We start from the raw sequence: 6,409 nt of genomic DNA, 5'->3' as shown, positions 1-6,409 counted from the left end.
GTTGGTCAACCAGAGTTAGGAGCGTATCCCTGAAGAGGCGCCAATTATCCTCCACCGAGCGCCCGCTGAATCCCGACAAAAACTGCTCGTGGAACAGTTGCAGACCGTCACATATCGCGATGATATTAGCATGTTTATAATCTCTGATTATCTTTACGCAATGGGAGCTGTGTGAAGACGAGGCGGTGGGAATAAAAAAGTGTACAGCCTTGTGGTCACTTAATCCGTCGAAAACAGACAAGGAGGTGATATCCTCGGGAAATTCCGCCAGGACTAAATCAAGAATGGATGATACTGAGGCAGTAATTCTAGTTGGGCTAGACACAGCCTGCGTCAGATTGAACGTCAAGCACAGGTCAATGAAATCCCGAGATTCAGCTGGGCGATTACCATCTGTGCACACCATATTCATCCAATCGACGCCGGGGTAGTTAAAATCACCAAGTAAAATGATATCACTGTTGGGAAACTTCTTTTTAACGTAGGTTAGTATGTCATGTAGTGATTCTACAAAGGTGTTTTCACTATCGGGTGACCTATAGCAAACACCGATGATAAGATTAGGGAAAGTATGAGATAGGGATACTCACACAGTTTCAATAGGAGTGTCAAAATGCATAAGAACAGGGATAAACTGAGTCTTCACCGCTATCAGTACACCACCACCTTTTTTTACTTTCCTATCACGCCTGAACACTTGATAACCGGAAAAACATGGCAAAAGTTCACTATCGTAAACATCACACGAGAGCCACGTCTCAGTCAGAGCCACAACATCTGATGAAGTGTCATACAATACACTGCTCAATTCATCCAGTTTGGGCAAAACACTTCGGGTATTCATGCATAAAACCGATATCAGTGAGGGTTTGATGCTGAAGGGGGCGGGAGGGTGACATCTCTTTTTTGGTTGCTACTTAGCTACCTCTTCTACAGCAGAATTTATATGGTTGAAGCGGTAACACTTGGAATCCATGAACAGCTTGTCGTACCTTAGTTTGAACAGTGAAGACTTACTTTTAGCAAACTCAACAAGGCGACGACGTGCAAGTCGTGTGGCTGCGGAGAAGTCGTTGGCAATGCTCAAGCCGGATCCTCTGAGGGTATTGCTTGAGGAAAGAACTTGTTCTTTGCGCTTGAAGCAGGAAAATTTGGCAACTATTGGTCTCGTCTTAGTACAATTAAAGGAACCGATACGGTGGACCCGTTCGAAGTCTGAAGAGGCGCATGGGATGCCTAATTTTGTAGAACAAAGTTCAACAACTTTAGCTTCGCTCTGTGACCATGACTCGTCGGCAGCGTCGGCAATCCCATAGAAAATCAAATTCGACCTTCGTGAACGATCCTCTAGCTCGTTTAACCTAGTTTCGAATGCAGAAATACGAGCAGAAGCGTTCGTGCTGGATAGCCTTAAATCAGCCAGCTCCGATTGCACGTTTCCCAAAAGGTCGGTCTGGGTATTTTTAACATCACAGAGATCACTTTCCACGGAATTCAGTTTAGCAGACAAGGCTGACAGAGCGTCCTCGGTGACCTGCTGCCAGGTCTGCAGCGTTTTAACATCAGACATTAATGTTAGGACGTTGGTGTCAAGTCGGGACAAGATCTCAAGAGCAGCAGACAGTTGCTCCTCCTGGGCTCTGGTCATGGGACCGGGGTTCTCCTCGACATCACCCGATAACACAAGACGACGTAGAATAAATACAATGCACTCAAGAGAGCTACACAAATACTCAATGCGTGGGGAAGGCGGCAGCAGCAGTAAACAGACATCGTCACTTCTATATGATACATCAAGATTGTCACTAACCTGTAACGCAATGAAGAAACGATAAGACATTGTATCTATAATGCTGCCGCCGTTCCCACTGAGGTGAAAATCGTGGAGACCGGGTTTTAAAGATTCATGTTGTGATGACGTCATTGCTGTCCGGAAGTAGGGGGCCTCCGATAGTATGTCGTCGGTGAAGATTTCCAAGCCGTGACGTGAGGCGCCGTAACCGTCTCCCACAGAGACGGGGCCCTCTTCACGGGTTTGTTGGTTAACAGGCATCCCAAACAGGCAATGCGAAGACACGTACACAGTGCCAATCGTTGGAGTTATCAGCAGCTGTAACGCAATGAAGAAACGATAAGACATTGTATCTATAATGCTGCCGCCGTTCCCACTGAGGTGAAAATCGTGGAGACCGGGTTTGAAAGATTCATGTTGTGATGACGTCATTGCTGTCCGGAAGTAGGGGGCCTCCGATAGTATGTCGTCGGTGAAGATTTCCAAGCCGTGACGTGAGGCGCCGTAACCGTCTCCCACAGAGACGGGGCCCTCTTCACGGGTTTGTTGGTTAACAGGCATCCGAAACAGGCAATGCGAAGACACGTACACAGTGCCAATCGTTGGAGTTATCAGCAGCTGTAACGCAATGAAGAAACGATAAGACATTGTATCTATAATGCTGCCGCCGTTCCCATGTTCTTTAGAGATTGCAGTGCTATACTTTGTTGTTTGTTGTCGACCTCCACATGAATGTCTCCTGAGCTGTGTTTCTTGGCCTGAAAGGACTTTCCTATTTCGTGTTCGAGTGCCCTAGCAACAAGGAAATGAGATACTTTACACAGTTGTCTTGCCTCGTCATCTTAGTGGAGAACCAGGAACTTGGCAAACCAAGGTTCCGGACAACTTAGGTCAGAAAAATTCAATGTTCGTTATTCGGTGTGGCTCCTATTCGGGCGCCGATCGGTTTTCTTTTAATGTGATTGTGTCCATAAGAAACAATGAATGGCATTCGGTGGAGACGTCCTGCCGCCCCCCCCACGGAGCCCAACCAGGTGACCGCACACCACGCAGTAGATTGCGGCGACCCAACCTTGAGTGCAGGAGGGTGCTACCCCGGCTACTGCCCTGCGATGGGGGCGCCACATTCCCGACGCCGAGACAGACAGCAAACTGAGACACAGAAATAACGTGTGCCACTACTACATCTATTACACCTGTGCGTGACGTTGGGTGTCCTACTGCTGTAAAACCCAATGTATTTTGCATTATAGGCTACGGGTTTGACCTTAGGAGATGTCGTTTGAAAAAGCCCAGCTTACAGGTTTCCTTTGCTGTAATAAAATTTATACGGTCGTTCCAGTCAGTGGAAAAGGTAACCCCCAAGTATTTGAAGGTGGGAACTTTGTCCATAGGATCAAAACCTATACTGCTGCAGTTTTATGGCGCGCCATGCTGCACTTGGAGAGTTCTTTAAGATATTGCGTAATAAATAAGTAAAAAAATATCCGCCTCCTTCACTTTCCTCTTGTATGGTGTGTTACAATCCTGGTATTTCTGCCAAACTTCGTTAGTCTGTTCATATTTTGCCAATCCATATCGCCGTTTCTTTTTGTTTACTAAATATTTCAACAAGTGGTTAAACCACGGTTCTTTAAACGTTGTTGTACAGTCCTTTTTGGAATAAACCTCTTTATCGCATCCAAACGGGCACCCCTAATAATGTTCCACATAGATTCAACACAAGACTTATTGTATATAGCATCCATCGAATCAAGAAGAGCACATGAATTCGTATATACCATTCACGTCGGCTCTCCCATAGTCGTATATTACCTTGGACACATTTTGTGCCCTCATAACATCAACTACAAGATCTGCACAAAACATATTGTGATCAACACTAAATTCGACATGGGAAATGTTGAACAGTTGCATATGATGAGATGCAAGCACCAGATCTAAAAGAGAATTTTGCCTTGTTTGTTTTTGAACAACTTGAATTAATTGCCGATATCGTACAAGGTTTAGAACTTCGGCACCAAGCCGAAGCCGATGCATTGGGGAAGCCGACTTGTACCGACAAAGTGTCCCAGTTAATACAAGGAAGGTTAAAGTCACCTGTAGTAACAAAACAGGAAGACAGAAATCTCTGCATAACAGACGTATATATAGATGCTTCGAGATTCCTTATAAATTCACCAACGACATGTGGCGGTCTATAACACACTCCCGTATTTGTGGCTGTGTACACTGTCAGAAACGTTTCATCCTGTGTGCTGGTGTCTTGTTTCGTCCTTTTTGGTCTTCTAAACAGAGAGAGGGGAGGTTTCGTAACGCCGGCGAGCGGTTACAAAGACCGTCCTTAAAATTTAACATGCCCGAGAGATTACTTTGGTTCCTCACGCGTGATGTTTCGTATGTACACTCTAACGCATGCGCGTGATATGGCATCTACCATTTGGCGATTTTCTCCAGAACAACGAGAAAGACGAATGCTGAAATGCTATGATAGAGGAAAGTAAACGCTTCATTCTTGGATGAAAGATGAAGGTTGATTTCTTAGGCAAATTGAGGCTTTGTTTGTATCTGTCCCCTCTATGTTGTTCCAGCCTCAGAACATCAGTTTCTCTCTTGTTCAACAGGTGCCGCTTGCGTCGATTTCCGTCGTATGAATGTGTGTATGAGTGAGCAAAAAATGTAAGAGTGAAAGGAGGCTGAGTGAGAGTGAGTGGCTGGTTTGTCGTCCCTTCGGATGACGCACCCCGAAAGGCGCTGGAGAGGCGTGTTAGCTTAGCTCAATTGGTAGAGCCCTGGACCCGTAATCCAGAAGATGTGGGTTCGATCCCTACAGCTGGCTAACCTTTTCAGTGACTTTCATCTTTCATCGTTGATTTCTTAGGCAAATAGAGGCTTTGTTTGTATCTGTCTCCTCTATGTTGTTCCAGCCTCAGAACATCAGTTTCTCTCTTGTTCAACAGGTGCCGCTTGGGTCGATTCCCGTCGTATGAATGTGTGTATGAGTGAGCAAAAAATGTAAGAGTGAAAGGAGGTTGAGTGAGAGTGAGTGGCTGGTTTGTCGTTCCCTCAGATGACGCACCCCGAAAGTCGCTGGAGAGGCGTGTTAGCTTAGCTCAATTGGTAGAGCCCTGGACCGGTAATCCAGAAGATGTGGGTTCGATCACTACAGCTGGCTAACCTTTTCAGTGACTTTCATCTTTCATCGTTGATTTCTTAAGCAAATTGAGGCTTTGTTTGTATCTGTCCCCTCTATGTTGTTCCAGCCTCAGAACATCAGTTTCTCTCTTGCTTCATTCTTTGTAAGTCATGCATTGTTCAACACTTATAAACAGTACACTTGCTGTAAATTTCACAGAAAATGTTTCCCCTCCACTGAAATGCAGGCCATAAATCGTTTTCCATTGAATCAATGGTTCTATGAATTGGTTCTGGAGAAATAGTTGCACATGTAGAAATTATCCTGTCTCTAAATTCGGTGGCAGACAGAAGTTATGTCATGTACGACATTGTCCTAATGTAACCCCAAAGAAAGAAGTGCAGTTGCGTCATGTCCTGCGATCTTGGAGGCCAAGGGAGGGCCATCCACGACGAATCCACTAATTTGGAAAGTTTTCCTCCAGCCAACTTTTTGCGCGTGCCGAAAAATACGGTGGTGCTCCGTCTTGCTGAAACCGTGTCTTCTGCTTGTGTTGCAAGGGCAGGTGGCACACAAAACCGTCGACAGTTTCTTGTAATATTTCATCTACGTAACGTCTTCCAGTAAGGTTCCCGTTAAAGAAGTAGACACTGGCTCCAGGGTACGCACTAACGTATGCAAGGATGCCGGCTTCATAATCCTCGCTTATTATGACATCTCTCAGACGTCTCTCGTGAATGACGGACCCTCTCGATCGAAACTCGCCGAAAACTCTCGCAAGCGTGCTGTGGCCGAGTACGGGGCGCCCTAGATGGCGAGACGCGCAGAGCTGTGCGGCCAGCCGGGAATTGCCATTCAATTCCAAGACTGCCACACCAATTTTTCTTCCACCGAGTACCTTTTGGCGCTGGGAGTTGCCATGAGCTGATACGCTCTTTTGCACTTTGCAAGGCATAGACACCTGCCGTTGATGGGTACAAACCTCGCAGCGATCTCGGGGAGACGCTAGTTAAACAACAGGGATCGTGAAGTGGACTGTAGGAAATATCAGGAATGAAGCCAGACACAGGTGCAACTTTCGACGCAGTAACGAATGAGTTAAAAATTATATTTTGGTATCGTGGATCCCAAATGTATTTGTAACCGCTCGCCGTAACCCCTCTCCCTGTTTAGAAGAACAAAAAAAAAAAAGGAAGAAAAAGACACCAGCACACAGGATTAAACGTTTACTGATAGCGTACACAGCCACGCATCATATCTGAACGTCGACCTGTTTATCTCTTCAGTGCTGCAACACTCACCGAATGTCTCGATGTCGCCTTCACGGAGTAAGCCAGATATCCCACATTGGACACGCTCCGATCTAACCCTGGGAACGAGGCTTAGGCGGAAGTGAGCACAGTCTCGAACAACTGCGGGGGGGGGGGGATACCTTCCCGGACCCCCCCCCCCGCGCGTGTAATATGTACTGACCTAACCTA

The 6,409-nt window shown here is 46.2% G+C and overlaps 1 non-coding gene across 1 annotated transcript; it reads left to right on the top strand.

The window, feature by feature from the left end:
* The first annotated feature begins 4,558 nt into the window (after positions 1 to 4,558).
* Positions 4,559 to 4,631, top strand: Trnat-cgu (transfer RNA threonine (anticodon CGU)). The gene has a single exon. It is a non-coding gene; the product is annotated as a tRNA-Thr (tRNA).
* The last annotated feature ends 1,778 nt before the right edge of the window (positions 4,632 to 6,409 follow it).

This window comes from Ornithodoros turicata, chromosome 1 (assembly GCF_037126465.1).
Source record: "Ornithodoros turicata isolate Travis chromosome 1, ASM3712646v1, whole genome shotgun sequence".
NCBI lineage: Eukaryota > Metazoa > Arthropoda > Arachnida > Ixodida > Argasidae > Ornithodoros > Ornithodoros turicata.
This window is presented reverse-complemented; position numbering and strand designations above follow the sequence as displayed.